Here is a 17,868-nt window from a genome sequence, read left to right on the forward strand (position 1 = left end):
AAATTAAAACCACAATGCAATACCATCTTATGCCTGCAAGAATGACTATAATCGAAAAAAAAAAAAAAAAACAGTAGATGTTGGCATGGATGCAGTGATCAGGAAACACTTCTACACTGTGTGGGAATGTAAACTAGTACAGCCACTAGGGAAAACAGTGTGGAGATTCCTTAAAGAACTGAAAGTAGAACTACCATTTGATACAGCAATCCCACTACTGGGTATCTACCCAGAGGAAAAGAAGTCATTTTATGAAAAGAATACTTGCACACGCATGTTTATAGCAGCACAATTCACAACTGCAAAATCGTGGAACCAACCCAAATGCCCATCCATCAATGAGTGGATAAAGAAACCTATATATATATATACATATATATATATAGATTCGTGATATATATATATTTTCATGATAGATATATATTTTTGTGATATATATGTATATATATATATGATGGAATACTACTCAGTCATAAAAAGGAATGAATTAACAGCATTTGCAGTGACCTGGATGAGACTGGAGACTATTATTCTAAGTGAAGTAACTCAGGAATGGAAAATCAAACATCGTATGTTTTCACTGATATGTGGGAGCTATGCTACAAGGATGCAAAGGCATAAGAATGATACAATGGACTGTGGGGACCTGGGGGGAAGAGTGGGAGGGGGGCAAGGAATAAAAGACTACAAACATGGTGCAGTGTACACTGCTCAGCTGATGGGTGCACCAAAATCTCACAAATCACCACTAAAAAACTTACTTATGTAACCAAATACCACCTGTATCCCAATAACTTATGGGGAAAAATAAAAATTAAATTAAATTAAAACAAATAAAAATTAAAATAAATAAATCTCCAGTAGTCACAGCTTTTTAATACCAGAGTCATGTCTCATTATCTATCTGCTTCTTTTGAGAACAATATTCTAGAAACTACAACTTTGGGTCTTTTTGTGATGTCATTAATCTGTACTTATTTTCTCCCTTACCCACGTGAGGTTTTTGGTGGGTTTTTGTTTGTTTGTTTTCTCTTTGTATATTTGTTTGTTTTTAACTTGGTGGCTGCTACCTTGAAGTTGCTGGGCTACTATGGGGAGACCAAATTCTCTATCTAATCTCTTCCCTGAAGATTTTTAGGTACCTGAGAGGTTTTCAGGGTGTTGATTTCTGAAGGCTTGTTTAAATATCTCTTTCATCTAGGATCTCAAAGCAGTTGGCTTCTCCATCACTGCAAGGTCCTGAACTCCCTCTATTCACTACAATGCTTTACTCATTTCACCTCTTTTCTTATATCTTCCTGAAAGTCACCCATAGCACCCAGTACACATAGTTAATGTTCTCTTTTCCAACTACTTCCTTATGCTTGCTAGCCTTCTATATTACCAAAGATAGTAGTGTTAATATATTTTTACTCTGTATAACATAGATCACCATTTTCCTGGACTCCAGTAGTCTCCCTGCTACCCACTACCTGACAGTGCAGCCAACGAAAGATATTTCAGCTTTTGTTATGATAGCATCCCTCTTCCTATGCCAAATTTTGTATAATCAGAGTAGCAATAAGTTTTGCTATCTTAAAAATTGAACCTTGTAACCCTGAGAAAAGTGTGTTTCTTACTCACACAATGTCCAATATGAATTTTTTCAATCCTCAAGGGCAGCTGTCTCAGATCTAGCTCCTTGTGCTCCACCATTTGAACGCAGGACCTTGCTCATTGCTGTCACAGGTAAAAAGACACCGCTAGAAGTTATATTCTGACTCATCTATAGCTCAGACCAGAAATAACGTAAGTATTTCTGCTCACAACCAGGACTAATACTGGTTTTATGGCTCCAGCAAGCTGCTTGGGGGCTGGAGAATATGGGAGAGGATGTGGCTATTTGTGAGTACTCCATGACTTTCCCAAACCTCATTTGTAACAAATGTTTTGTGATACTCTCTTAACTTGCTTGAAAGGGATAAGTACAGACAATTTCACCTGCCTACAGATATAATACCTGTATTAGTTTGCTAGGCCTGCCATAACAAAATGTCACAGACTGGTTGGCTTAAACAGCAGAAATGTATTTTCCCACAGTTCTGAAGGCTGGAAGTCCAAGATCAAGATATCAGTTCACTTGGTTTCTCCTGAGGCCTTTCTTCTTGGCTTGCAGAAGGCCTCCCTCTCACTGTGTCTTCACATGGTCTTTTCTCTATGTGTGCCTATCCCTAATCCCTAGTGAGTCTTCCTCTTCTTAAGAGGTCATCAGTGATATTGGATTAGGGTCCTGTCCTGATGATGTCACCTAACCCTTTAATTACCTCTTTAAAGGCCCTATCACACTGGGGGTTGTACTAGAGTTAGAACTTTAACATATGCATTTGAGGGGAAAACAAAATTCAGTCCACAAAAACATCAAAATAATCAGTATAATGTCCTAACTATAGTATAAAAGGAAAATTTTTAAAAGTAAATTTATGATAAAAATCACATGTATTCCAATATATAATTTCTCAGACATCACAACAATAGAAGACATTTTGAAGTAGTCAGGTGATTGCATCTACTTATAATGAGAATGTTTGGATTTAAGAAAAGAAAGATGATCAGAAGCCAACTATTCAAGGTAGTTGGAAGAAGAAAAGAACAGCAACATGAATAGCACTAGACTAAAACCTGGTAAGATACATATTAATAAACCAAAATTGTTTGTGTAAGATAAGGGAAAGAGAAAAATAACATCAAATACAGTAAGGATAAATATAAAGATTAGTCACATGCTTTCAAAGTGGAAGAAATGAGTGAAAGTAGGATACCCTCACAAAGATACTCTCACAAATAAGCTAAGCTGTATTTATAAGTGTCGTGTTAAAAGCATCCTTTTGTTATGAGAGACAGCGCAAAAATATTATCATCTCTCCTGAAATCTCCCTACATGTTGAAGCATGCATTTAGTCTCAAAATTTACAAAGACTCTAGAAATCATAGCTTTTAATAGATAAAAATAAAGGGTCATTTTTAAACAAGGAATTTCAGTACAAAAGACTAAAGAGAACTAGTGTGCTAGGCCTTTGGAGACAGTACTAGAGTAATGTTGAAAAGCAACAGGATCCCAAAAGCAATAACTAATTTCATTATGCAATTTCCAATATATATATTTATCATTGTGTCACTAAAAAAGATAAAAAATATCTGTGATACTATAATATGATCAATAATAATTTCATATTATTGATCAACACTATCTCCTCAAACGGAAGTCCTGATCCACCAGCTTCATATTATGAAACTGTCTTAAGAAACAATAAAATTTAGCAAAATCCTCATTCTTCATGTGATTTCATTAAATAATATTTAATTTTAAGTTTATTCAAAAGAATTTTTTATTCCCTCCATTGTGAATGAACATCACAGATAACAAAATAGTCCAGATTTGTTATTATGGTAATTTAATACCATAATCACTGTTGCTGTCAGTGAAATGATTTTCTGAAATGGTGAATAATTCATGGTGAAGTTCCAAACAAAAAAAGTATAATCTTCACTGAATTAATATTGTAGTTTTCCTGGAAAATTCAGTATATAATAAAATCTTGTGAAAAATACATAGTATTAACTTGTAAAATAGGTTTGCACTTAAATGATTTTAAATAGGTGCTTCCCCCATATGAGTGTCTGCCTGGGACATTTGAAAGTCATTCAGGACATACAAGACGGTTGAACAGGACTGTCCTGCACATTCCTGGAAATTAACCATGCCTGGTCCTTACCTGCTAAATATCAGAAGCTTCCCACCATAACCTTGACAACCCAAAATACTACCATCAATTTCCAAAACACCCCCTGGGGGGCAGTGTAGCCCTGTTGAGAACCACTGTTCATCTCTAACTGGATACTGTTTTTAAAATTTCTGTTGAGATAATCATGTGGTTTTTGTCTTTGGTTCTGTTTATATGCTGGATTACATTTATTGATTTGTGTATATTGAACCAGCCTTGCATCACAGGGATGAAGCCCACTTGATCATGGTGGATAAGCTTTTTGATGTGCTGCTGGATTTGGTTTGCCAGTATTTTATTGAGGATTTTTGCATCAATATTCATCAAGGATATTGGTCTAAAATTCTCTTTTTTGGTTGTGTCTCTGACTGGCTTTGGTATCAGGATGATGCTGGCCTCATAAAATGAGTTAGGGAGGATTCCCTCTTTTTCTATTGATTGGAATAGTTTCAGAAGGAATGGTACCAGTTCCTCCTTGTAACTCTGGTAGAATTCGGCTGTGAATCCATCTGGTCCTGGACTCTTTTTGGTTGGTAAGCTATTGATTATTGCCACAATTTCAGAGCCTGTTATTGGTCTATTCAGAGATTCAACTTCTTCCTGGCTTAGTCTTGGGAGAGTGTATGTGTCGAGGAATTTATCCATTTCTTGTAGATTTTCTAGTTTATTTGTGTAGAGGTGTTTGTAGTATTCTCTGATGGTAGTTTGTATTTCTGTGGAATCAGTGGTGATATCCCCTTTATCATTTTTTATCGCATCTATTTGATTCTTCTCTCTTTTTTTCTTTATTAGTCTTGCTAGTGGTCTATCAATTTTGTTGATCCTTTCAAGAAACCAACTCCTGGATTCATTAATTTTTTGAAGAGTTTTTTGTGTCTCTATTTCCTTCAGTTCTGCTCTGATTTTAGTTATTTATTGGCTTCTGCTAGCTTTTGAATGTGTTTGCTCTTGCTTTTCTAGTTCTTTTAATTGTGATGTTAGGGTGTCAATTTTGGATCTTTCCTGCTTTCTCTTGTGGGCATTTAGACAGAAAAGGCCTTTGACAAAATTCAACAACCCTTCATGCTAAAAACTCTCAATAAATTAGGTATTGATGGGACATATCTCAAAATAATAAGAGCTATCTATGACAAACCCACAGCCAATATCATACTGAATGGGCAAAAACTGGAAGCATTCCCTTTGAAAACTGGCACAAGACAGGGATGCCCTCTCTCACCACTCCTATTCAACATAGTGTTGGAAGTTCTGGCCAGGGCAATTAGGCAGGAGAAGGAAATAAAGGGTATTCAATTAGGAAAAGAGGAAGTCAAATTGTCCCTGTTTGCAGACGACATGATTGTATATCTAGAAAACCCCATTGTCTCAGCCCAAAATCTCCTTAAGCTGATAAGCAACTTCAGCAAAGTCTCAGGATACAAAATCAATGTACAGAAATCACAAGCATTCTTATACACCAATAACAGACAAACAGAGAGCCAAATCATGAGTGAACTCCCATTCACAATTGCTTCAAAGAGAATAAAATACCTAGGAATCCAACTTACAAGGGACATGAAGGACCTCTTCAAGGAGAACTATAAACCACTGCTCAATGAAATAAAAGAGGATACAAACAAATGGAAGAACATTCCATGCTCATGGGTAGGAAGAATCAATATCGTGAAAATGGCCATACTGCCCAAGGTAATTTATAGATTCAGTGCTATCCCCATCAAGCTACCAATGACTTTCTTCACAGAATTGGAAAAAACTACTTTAAAGTTCATATGGAACCAAAAAAGAGCCCGCATCACCAAGTCAATCCTAAGCCAAAAGAACAAGGCCGGAGGCATCATGCTACCTGACTTCAAACTATACTACAAGGCTACAGTAACCAAAACAGCATGGTACTGGTACCAAAACAGAGATATAGATCAATGCAACAGAACAGAGCCGTCAGAAATAATGCCGCATATCTACAACTATCTGATCTTTGACAAACCTGAGAGAAACAAGCAATGGGGAAAGGATTCCCTATTTAATAAATGGTGCTGGGAAAACTGGCTAGCCATATGTGGAAAGCTGAAACTGGATCCCTTCCTTACACCTTATACAAAAATTAATTCAAGATGGATTAAAGACTTAAATGTTAGACCTAAAACCATAAAAACCCTAGAAGAAAACCTAGGCATTACCATTCAGGACATAGGCATGGGCTAGGACTTCATGTGTAAAACACCAAAAGCAATGGCAACAAAAGCCAAAATTGACAAATGGGATCTAATTAAACTAAAGAGCTTCTGCACAGCAAAAGAAACTACCTTCAGAGTGAACAGGGAACCTAAAAAATGGGAGAAAAATTTCGCAACCTACTCATCTGACAAAGGGCTAATATCTAGAATCTACAATGAACTCAAACAAATTTACAAGAAAAAAACAAACAACCCCATCAAAAAGTGGGCGAAGAACATGAACAGACACTTCTCAAAAGAAGACATTTATGCAGCCAAAAAAACACATGAAAAAATGCTCACCATCAGTGGCCATCAGAGAAATGCAAATCAAAACCACAATGAGATACCTACCATCTCACACCAGTTACAATGGCAATCATTAAAAGTCAGGAAACAACAGGTGCTGGAGAGGATGTGGGGGAATAGAAACACTTTTACACTGTTGGTGGGACTGTAAACTAGTTCAACCATTGTGGAAGTCAGTGTGGCGATTCCTCAGGGATCTAGAACTAGAAATACCATTTGACCCAGCCATCCCATTACTGGGTATATACCCAAAGGACTATAAATCATGCTGCTATAAGGACACATGCACACGTATGTTTATTGCGGCTCTATTCACAATAGCAAAGACTTGGAACCAATCCAAATGTCCAACAACAATAGACTAGATTAAGAAAATGTGGCACATATACACCATGGAATACTATCCAGTCATAAAAAAGGAAAAGTTCATGTCCTTTGTAGGGACATGGATGAAATTGGAAATCATCATTCTCAGTAAACTATCGCAAGGACAAAAAACCAAACACCGCATGTTCTCACTCATAGGTGGGAACTGAACAATGAGAACACATGAACACAGGAAGGGGAACATCACACTCTGGTGACTGTTGTGGGGTAGGGGGAGAGGGGAGGGATAGCATTAGGAGATACACCTAATGCTAAATGACGAGTTGATGGGTGCAGCACACCAACATGGCACATGTATACATATGTAACTAACCTGCACATTGTGCACATGTACCCTAAAACTTAAAGAATAATAATAATTTTTTAAAAAGTCTACCAAATAGGAAAACATAAAAAAAAAGAAATCTCTGGAATTTATCTCTTTCTCCTCCATTATTCTTGTCACAGAACACTCTTATCTTTTTCAGGAAAAAATCCTAAAATATCTCAGAAAGGAACTCATGTCTCAGGCCTCAATGCCCTCTAGCCTACTATATACTTATTTCAGACTTACCTTTCTAAAATATAAATATGAACTTCTGGTCAAGATGGTATACGATTTCATATAGAAGACCACCTTTCTGCCTCTTGCCTTCACTCCAAAATAACAAAGACATAATACAAGAAAATACGCAAACACATACTTTTCCTCACACACAAATGACTCCAGAGGGAGGAAAAAAAACAGAGAAAAAAAAATACAGGGATATAAGCAGTAGCTCTGAAATCCACAACAGGCAGACAGTTTTCACCTCTACTATGACAACAAGGATGAAAGTCCCTAATCATTGTGGGGAAAGAGAGCAGACAGGCCCACTGAGTCAAGCCAGATTGTCCTGCCATGAGGGCTTCCCCAACCCATTAACCAAAGTCAGTGCATCATCACTATTGGAGGCCTTCACAGAGCCATTGCCTAGAGTGGCCAAGAAGGAACAACAGGTACTGGACCAAATTTCTTATTACTGATCAGCACTAGCTCCTCAAACGAAAGTCCTGATCCACCAATATAAAATTGTTCTTTCATGGGGAACCCTGCTGAAACCCATGGAAGCACCAGACACCAAGAGTCAGGAAGATGACAGAAAGGTGGGGAAGGTGGGGAAGAAACTTCTGCATAAGATAAACTTGCAAACTAAAATTCCAGAACACTGTGAAGCATGGTGGCTGACACCTGTAATCCCAGCACTTGGGGAGGCCAAGGTTGGCAGATAGCTTGAGGCCAGGAGTTTGGGAGCAGCCTGGCCAAAAGGTGAAACCCTATCTCTACTAAAAATACAAAAATTAGCTGAGTGTGGTGGTGTACACCTGTAAGCCCAGCTAGTCAGGTGGGTAAGTCATGAGAATCACTTGAACCCAGGAGGCAGAGGTTGCACTAAGCCAAGATCACACCATTGCACTACAGCCTGGGCAACAGAGTGAGACTTTTCTCAAAAACGAACAAACAAAAAAAATCAGAACACATAGCAGAATAAGATGAAAGATGGCCAAAATAATTGTAAAACATTCAACAAACGGGAAGACCCAATTCCAAGCAAATAAAAAATAATCTAAAAGTCTTCTAGAAAAATACATGTCCTTAAAATTCTCAAAAGTTTTAAAAATGGAATAACATCCCAAAAAGCCAAAATAAAAACTACATACAACTTGAGTAGCTATGCATCAAAGACAGGAGAGATTTTGAAAAAGCAATGAGAAAGAAGAAAAGGAGAAAGAGAAGATATGAATGGGAGGAGAAGCAACCTTTAGTAATCCTAGGAATTAAAATTTTAATCATTATTATTAAAAAATTATAGATCATATAAATCCTAGCCAAAGAGTATTAATGAATTGGAGGAGAATATAGAAAAATTAAATCAAAGCCAGCATAAAAATATGAAGATTGTTTTTAAATATGAAAAGGATTTAAGAGTCCTGGAGGATAGACTAAAATGCTCCAACATGATACTAATCAGCATTCCAGACATGGAGATCAGTGAGAATGAATAAGAAGTCACAGCTGAAAATACACTGCTGTTGATTTTTCCGAATTGCAGAAAAAGGTAATCCTCACATATAAAGAACATACTAGTTACTGAATAGTATAGTTAAAAGTAAATACACACCTGGACATGCCTGGTACCCAGACAGACAAGTAGAGCAGTGAAACAGATAGGAAAGGGTCTCCAAGCAACCCCATTCCTACATGGGCACTCAGTATGTGATACAAGGAGTGGTACAGATTAGCCAATTGTTTTCAGCTTTGATAGTTTAGTGACAGCTGTATGAAAAGAAGAACTCACTTCATATTTTAATACATTTATGTTTAGGGATTTTTTGACAATTAAAAGAAAAGTGAAAATAAATTGCACTATTACTCCCCTAGAGTTTCCCTGTAATCCGCACTATGTGAGTCTCTAAAATGCCTTATGAAATAGCCATTCTAAAATTTTTCACATCAATAAACCCTTTGGGCCATTTGAGGAAAACCATCCCGTTTTTAAAGTAGTGATAAAATAGAGAGCATGATGCCTGGATACAACTGGGAGACTAACAGAAGAATATTTTATGTCGAACTGGTGAAACCCCATCTCTACTCAAAAAAAAAAAAAATTAGTTGGGCGTGTTGGCATGCACCTGTAATCCCAGCTACTGGGGGCACTGAAGCAGGAGAATCTCTTGAACTCGGGAGGCGGATGTTGCAGTTAGCCGAGATCGCGCCACTGCACTCCAGCCCAGGCAGTGAAACTCTGTCTCAAAAAAAATAAAAAAAAAAAAACGGAAGATAAAGCCCACCCTATGATTTGTGGAAATTTATTATAATTACTAAAAAAGACATAAAAAAGTTAAAGGACAATCCACATGAGAAAACTTAAGTCCCAACTAAAATAGTGCGTTAAAAAAAAATCAGGGGGCCAATTTACGATGTTAAAGAGAAAAGACAATTTTTTTTTTTTTTACAAACTGTACATGAAATAGAACTGGAATGTCTCAGGCAACTCTAACTGTTTTTGAGTCTCTTATCTGTCTGCATTTTTTAACTTAAAATCAATTTTAAACATTATTATACAATGAAATAGAGCATCAGCATAGTCATGGCTTATCTGTGGTCAAATGAAAGGAATTTCAACCAGACCCCTTCTTAGGAGAAATTTCCATACCTGGAGATGGGTGCTTGGTTTAGGTACTGGAACATAGGGTATCAGACTTTCCACAGACCAAGACATTTGAAAGAAACCAAATATTTCACCCTAAAAATTTTTTTTATGTATTTCAAGATGACTATTGAGAGGGCTGGAAATATAAGAATAGCTGAAAAGCTGTCTTTTGTGGGAGATTTGCATCTCTAGAGAAAGTCTGCACTGCTGCAGCCAGGCTCTATCTGAGGACCTTTCCTGGTTTGATCTGGGAAAGATTAACTGAGGTCTGAAGGAAACATTTATTTTGTTTCAGGGCTGCTTCCTGTGAGGTTTTGTCTGCATAACAAGACCACATTGGCTAGCCAGGCCTCCTTTTCTCTTCCTTCAATAACCTGTTCTGCCATGACCCAAACCTCTATTTTTTCTAAAATCTCAAGGTGATGTAAAGGTGTCAACAATCTTCCTTTTCTCTGAGATCTTATACTGAGATTTCATAAAGTCCTCCTGTACATGTTAATAAATTTGTATGCCTTTTCTCCTATTAAACTGCCTTTCGTGAGTTGATTTTCAGTGAACCTTTACAGAGTAAAGGAAAAGTTTTCCCTTGGTCCTGACACATTTTACAGGGAAGAGGAGAAATTAGACAAGCTTCTAGAAGACAGCGTGGGCCAGCCAAACAGGGGGAAACCTGGAAGAAATGCAATCACACTCACACAGAAAAATGTATTTGTTCCCAAAATTCACCTTCTTTCCCGCAGTCATAGCAGCAGTGGAGAGGAGTCTGGAACCATAGTTCTAGATACTCGCGCAGTGACTGGATTCCCGGAACATAGTTGGAGTGAGTATAACGAGAAAGTTTAAAAATCCAAAACTGCAGCTCAGCCCCTTCCCAGCTCAAACATAGCTAAGATTAAAAAAAAAAAAAAAAGGCAGCTGTACTAGATATTGGAACTTGGGCTAGTCGCAGATGAACTCAATCTAGTTAAAGCTGTGGCCCAACCTGGAACAACTCAACTATAAAAGGAATCTGAGCAATCACCTTGTCTGAGAGATGAAACGCCTCTATTGCTCTTCTTATCACAGTGTCTGGAACACAAACAGCCAATAAGCAGAACTACAGATGACCCCATTACCTAAGGTGCAGATAGAAGTTTAAAACAATTATTGTTAATATATTAAATAATAATATAGTAGGTAAAGAGCATTTAAAGAGAGAAGAATCACATAGACTTCTACAACCAAAAATAAAAAAAAATACTGTACTGTATTTTACATTTCAAAATGTACTGGATAAGATTAACAGCAAATTGCACACACATAGTACACAAAAGACTAAGTGAACTTGAAGACAGGCCAATCGAAATTACATAAACTGTAGAAAAAAATAAAATAGTTTGTAAGGAGAGAATCATCTGCATTCTGTAAGATATATTTAAATAGTCTAACACATGTATAATTAAAGTCACAGAAGAAAAAGGGAATAAAACAGAAAAATATTTGGAAGAAATTGTAGTATTTTGCACATTTGATGGGTAAAACCTCAAGTCACAAATTCAAGAAGCCCAACAAATCCTGAGCAAAATAAATATTTTAACAGAAACCACAACTACAAACATCATAGTTAAATTGCTAAATATGAAAGATAAAGTTTTTAGAAGCAGCTACAGGAGAAAGTCACAGTGCATATAGAAAAACAATGATAAGAATAATCAATGACTTTTCATAAGAAACAATGGTAGCCAGAAGACAATAAAATGACCTCTATGAAGTACTGGCGGAAAAACTATTTGCCTAAAATTCCATATCCATCAAAAATATACGTTAAAAACCAAGGTGAAATAAAAGTATTTGCAGATAAAGGAAAGCTAAAATAATGTTTGCCAATACTTTCATTTTACAAGTACTTTAAAAAGTTATTTAATTTGAAGGGAAATTAAGCTATATGAAAACTTGGACTTACAGGGAAGTGAAAAACAGTAGAAACAGTAAATATGAAGGCAAATTAAAAATACTGTCTTATTTAATTCTTTCAAAAATAATTGTTTAAAGTAAAAACTACAAGACTGCATTGTGGGGTTTATAATATAGATGGAAGAGTTATACATAATAAAACAAAGGAGAGGAGGGGTAAATGTAGGTTCTTAGATTGTGTGTGAAGTGGTATAATATTAATTCAATGTAGACTGTGTTAAAGATGCATATTGTAATACATCTTTATTATAATGTAACTATTTATTAAGGGTTCCTAGAGCAAGCATTAATACATTTAAAAGAGGTATAGCTAAAAAGCTAATAAAGGAAATAAAATGGAACTTTTAAAAGCATTAGATTAAAAGTACTTTAAAAAGTATGTAAAAGTACTTTTATAGTATTGAAAGTACTTTTAAAAGAAGTACACCTCTTACTGAGGATATCGTTTATAATTGGTTTATAAAACTAATTATTATCAGTCTTCCATCACTGCTGTAACGAATTACCTCAAAAACATAAGTGTATTATCTTACACTTCTGTACGTTGACACAGTTCTCACTGGGCTAAAATTAAGATGTCAGCAGGACTGCATTCCTCTCTGAAGTTTATGGGAGAATTTGTTTTACTTTTCCATCTTCTAGAAACCACGCATCATTTCTTGGCTCTTGAGCCCCTTCCTTCATTTTCAAAGACAGCAACTGTCTGACCCTTTTTCTGGTCATCACATTTATCTCTGACTGACTACAGCTAGAAAAGTTTCTCTGGTTTTAAGAGTTTATGTGATTAGACTGGACCACCTGGATAATCTCCCCATATCAAGTCCTTAACCTTAATCACATCTACAAAAGTCTATTTTCCTTATAAGGTAGCATATTCCTAGGTTCTAAGGATTAGGATTAGGATCTGCACATCTTTGGGAGCCATTATTCTGCCTACCACAATTGGCAAGGTAGTAGGACACAAACACAGGCTCAAGTCTGGAAATAGAACTAAGCCAGTAGCTGGCTTGGTGATTGGATCTGCAATATCACCAAAATTATATCAGTATAGAGGCACCAAAATACATTAAAACACTTGGTTCTCACTGGGGACCTGGAGCCTATGTGGAAACAAAAAAACACTTATTAGAGAGGAGCAAGCAGAGAAGGAGATAAAAGGGGGAAAGAAACTACCATTCAAAATGAGGCTAAAAATCAAAATACTAGGACCACATCTAAAGCTCTGAAAGACAACCAGAAAAAATATATAATCAGAATGTTAATATACTGAAGATAAAATTAATTTTATTAAAAAACTGACAAAGAATTTATAATCAATATTTACAGTATTTAAATTGACAAATGAATCATATCCATGAAAAAAGAATTAAAATCTAAGAAATTCAACTTGCAAAAATAAAATAAAAACATGGTATTACTTAAAAGAAGTAATTGCATTTTTAAGTGACACAGAGGTGAAAGTGTGTCCAATGTAAATCTCACAGGAATATAATAAAAGCATGGAGGAAACAATGCAGAAGTAATATTTAAAGAGATAACTATTCAAAAGAGTAAAATCATAATAGAACTGTAATTGTCAAGGATGAAGAGTCCTAAAAGCTGAAATAAATAACCAATTACCTTTGAAATGAACACAAATTAAACTCACAATGAGCATCGAAATAGCATTACTAAACTAGATAAGGGCAATACGAGAAAAGAAAATTATAGAATAATTACACTCATGAACACAGATGCAAAAATTCTTTTAAAATACAGCAAACAATAAAATTTAGCACTGTGTTTTTATTTATTTATTTTTTTAAGAAGTGTCAGGTAAGAGCATTCGGGATGTTGCAAGTCCTGATTACACAGAAACGTTAATCACATATTATGCGAACCCCAATCATCATGTTCTAATCTGCCCTGCAAAAGGAGGAACATGTAAGAATTCTCCCACCTGACAATCAGCACAATGTTCTTAAAAGGACATCATAAACAAATAGGGTTCACCCAAGGAGCGCAAAAATGAAGTGTCTTTAGGAAGTCTATTAAATTTAATATACCACATTAACAGAATAAAAGGGAAATAATATGTACAATTCTCAGTTGTTCACATATAGCAACTCAATAACAAAAATGATTTTGTAAAATGTAATTTCACTATATTAAAACAAAAAACAAAGCAAACCAACAAAACCACTAGCAAACAAAGAAGGGACTGGAACTTTTCTAATCTGATGTATTATTGGGGTCCAGTCAATAAGATAGATCCCATACCAAGTTGTCCTGTTTAAGGAATTTAACATAAGGAACTAGTTACAGAGGTGTGGAGAGAGTGCAAAGTCCTAAAAGGTGACAGACATTAATGAAGCAGGAAGCTATAACATTCCTAATGTGAGGTACAAAAGGAGGAGGTAATGTAGGTAGATGCCAAGACCTAAGGCTACCAGGCAAGGGCTGGATGTATATAAAGACTCTGGCATGAACGAGGATCATGGAAAAAGGAACTGTCTCTAGGAGATGGAACTCCTGTCAGATACTACCTGAAGAAGCATCAAGAGTAGGAGAGAAACTTCCCAACTTCACTTTTTCTTCCATTCCTGTCTCCTAACAGCGCATTCTATTGGCCAAACATAGCAGAAGCCCAGTTGGGAGTGTCTGGGAGATGCAGTTTGCAAGAAAAAGGCAGAGATCTAAGAACAAACAGTAATGACCAACATAACTTGATAAAGGATATCTATCAACAAGCCAAACAAACTTTGAAGATATTTCTTTAACATTAGAAACAAGAAAATAATATATCCATCATGACTTCCATTCAACAGCCTATTGGAAGACCTAGAAAAACAAATGAAACAATAGTAGTAACAGGAAAGGAATATAAAAAACAGCACTTATATCCTGACAATATAATTGTCCACACAGAAAATCCAAGATAATTCTTAAACCTACCATTCAAATTAATGACAGAGGTAAGGATTGCTGAATATATAATAAAGTCAATGAACAAAAATAGGCCTTCTGGGGGTATGGCTAATGCATACAAAAAAAATAGAATAAATAAGACCTAGAATTTGCTAGCACAACAGGATGACTATACTAAAAATAATTAAATTGTTCTTCTTAAAATAACTAAAAGGATATTAATATAAATGCTTGAGGTGATGTATACCCATTTACCCTGATGTGATTATTACACATTGCATGCCTGCATCAAAATATCTCATGTAACCCATAAATATATATACCTACTATGTACCCACAAAAGATAAAATTTTTAAAAAACAGTCCTTCTATTACCATTAATAAGCAATTACAAAATGTAAAAGAAAAAGATACCATTCTCTACAGCAATACATCAAAGGGTACTTATAATTAACACAAACTATGCAAGACTTTTATAGAGAACTTTAGAAGACATTATTGAAGATCTGATTAAAAGAATAGTGATACTATATTTATGAATCTCAGGGATCAACACCTTAAAAATGTCAAATGTCCCCAAGTTAACATAAAAGTTTAATGTAATTCCAATCAAAATCCTAACAAGGTCTTCCATGCAATTTGATAAGTTTATCCTAAGAAAATATGAAAGATCAAATGGGCAAAAATAATGAAGAAAAAATTAATGAATAAGAACTAAAGACCAGATATGAAGACATTTATTGTAAGGTTTTGTCATTCAAGCTAGGAGAGCATTGGCAGAGATAAACTAGCAGACCAGGAACAGAATAGAATCCAGCAAATAGACACAAGAATATGTAAACTAGATATATGACAGAAGTGGCATTGCCAATAATTCAGTAAATGGGGCTATGACAATTGGTTATCCAAAGGTAAAACATTAAATAATATGCCTATCCTATGCCATACTCCAAAATAAATCCCAAGGAATTAAAGCCAAAATGTTAAAAACAAAATTTTTTAATGTTTAAAAGAGAATATAGAATATGTTTATAACCTTGTTATAAAAAAGAATTCTTAAACAATACAAATTACATAAACCACAAAGGAAGATATTAATAAAGTGGACTTTAATACAGCAAAGGGTAAAGTCTGAAAGAAGGTATTTGCAACACGTCACTGAAAAAGAACTAGTACCTAGAATAAATGCAAAAATTCCTGAAAATTAATAAGAACAATGTTCACAACCAAATTTTAAAATAGGTATGGAATTGGAACATATTCAAGTCACAGAATAGGAAATCTAGATGGCTAACAAACATATGAGAAGATAACCAAACTGACCAACAACCAGAAAAACACAAAATAAAAGAGTAACATTTACCATTTCCCACCCATAAAATTAACGAAAACGTGGCGACCTGCCAATACCAAGGTTTGGCAAGTATGTTGAGAAGCAATCACAGAATTATAAAATTGGTGCAAATACCTTGAGAAGCAACTTGTCGATATCTAATAAAGTTGGTTTACATACCCTGCATAACAAACTACTCCAATAGCCAGTGATGTAAAGCAGTAATTATGCTCACAGCTCAGTTAGAAAATGGATGAATGTTACTGTATATTCATATAAAGGCCTACTATGTGATACTTTAAATGAATGAGCTAAAGCTATATGTATCAACATAAATAAATCTCTAACATATATTTGGAGGGAAATAAGTTGCAAAAGAACGATACTTAATATAATACCATTTATATAAATTATAGAACCGTGAAAAACAATGTTCCAGGGTGCTTAAGATTAAATACTTGCATGGTAAAAAGTCATGCACAAGAGAAATAAACACTAAATTCAGGATAATGGTTACCTTTGAAGAAGAAACAAGAAAAATAAAACTAAAGAAGGGCATACAGGGTATAGGGGATCTTAACTCTACAATGTTTAATTTATTTCTTTATGAAGTTTTTGAAAAAAAGATAGCTGAAGAAAACATGCCAATATCTTAAGATTTGTTAAAGCTTAGTTCTATATGTACGTCAGCTCATAATATTATTTTGTAAATTTGAAATATTTCTTAATTTTAAAAAAGAACTAAGATATATAATTATACCCTACAACTAAAATGCTAAAAACTTATACATACTCAGGTAACAAGAACTTTACAAGAATATGAGAAAATGTAAGCAGAGCTATTGAGGGAATATTTTGCCATTTTAATTTTCATTGATGGTGTTATAATACATTTTTACAATAAGAAGTTATATAAAAGATCTACAGAACTTAGATGGGTAAACTGAAAAAAGTTAAAAGATCATTGGGGTTCACGGTTGTTTTGGTTTTTATCCTCCCCTAAAAATATTTAATCAAAATATAATACATTGTAGTAGATTTAGCTCAATTTTAGATAATACTTTATCTGATCAATTAATTTAAGTAACCAACATAGATTAGTCTAAGTAGAAGACAATCTTTCTTAAAAACATCTATAATATATTATATCCTTTTTGATTGGACTACCCATACACACTCTTTAGCCTGTAATCTACAGATGCAGTCTTTTGTCCATGGAATATTAAATAAAATGTTAAATTTGAACCAAATATGGCAAGAGCATTTTCATGGCCCTGTGTGTTTATTATAACAGCCTGTCAGACAAGCAGATTAGCTGACACAAAAACACCACTTCCAGAAAAGTTATTTTGGGAAAGCCCATGGATATTCCGACGGTTTCAAATTCCACAGTAGTCCCTCTAGACAGTTAATCGGCAACATATTCTATGTCACTCCTTCAGGCATCTGTGCTAGAACCTGTATCAGCCAAAAGTCTATTTGCTTATATAAAAACCTAAGTAATAGTTTGAGGTCATGCTGGGAAAACTCAGAGCCAATAAATTCAGCCCCACTGTACTTATGTCATGGCCTGCAGATGATGGTGCTGGCCCGAGGTGCCCATTTACGGTCCAACTGTACAATAGACATATGAGAAAACACCGCAAAACTTAAAAATACCCATTCTGTTATGTGTTTTCTTATGACACAGTCACCACACTTGGAAGAGTCAACCATATTGTCAAGAGGAGACTGGCTTGGCTTGAGGCAAGAACTGGGTGTGCCCAGCAGTGCCAGGCTGCCGCCAGATGGGAAACCGTAGTTGACTTCAGAAAAATATGTATCAGGAGTCA

General features: G+C 35.2%; 1 non-coding gene across 1 annotated transcript; it reads right to left on the reverse strand.

Annotated features, from left to right (window-relative positions):
* Window positions 1-13,606: 13,606 nt before the first annotated feature.
* On the reverse strand, window positions 13,607-13,742 carry LOC112439443 (U8 small nucleolar RNA). The gene has a single exon (XR_003027721.2). It is a non-coding gene; the product is annotated as a U8 small nucleolar RNA (small nucleolar RNA).
* Window positions 13,743-17,868: the final 4,126 nt, after the last annotated feature.

This window comes from Pan paniscus, chromosome 2, assembly GCF_029289425.2.
Source record: "Pan paniscus chromosome 2, NHGRI_mPanPan1-v2.0_pri, whole genome shotgun sequence".
In the NCBI taxonomy this organism is placed as follows: Eukaryota; Metazoa; Chordata; class Mammalia; order Primates; family Hominidae; genus Pan; species Pan paniscus.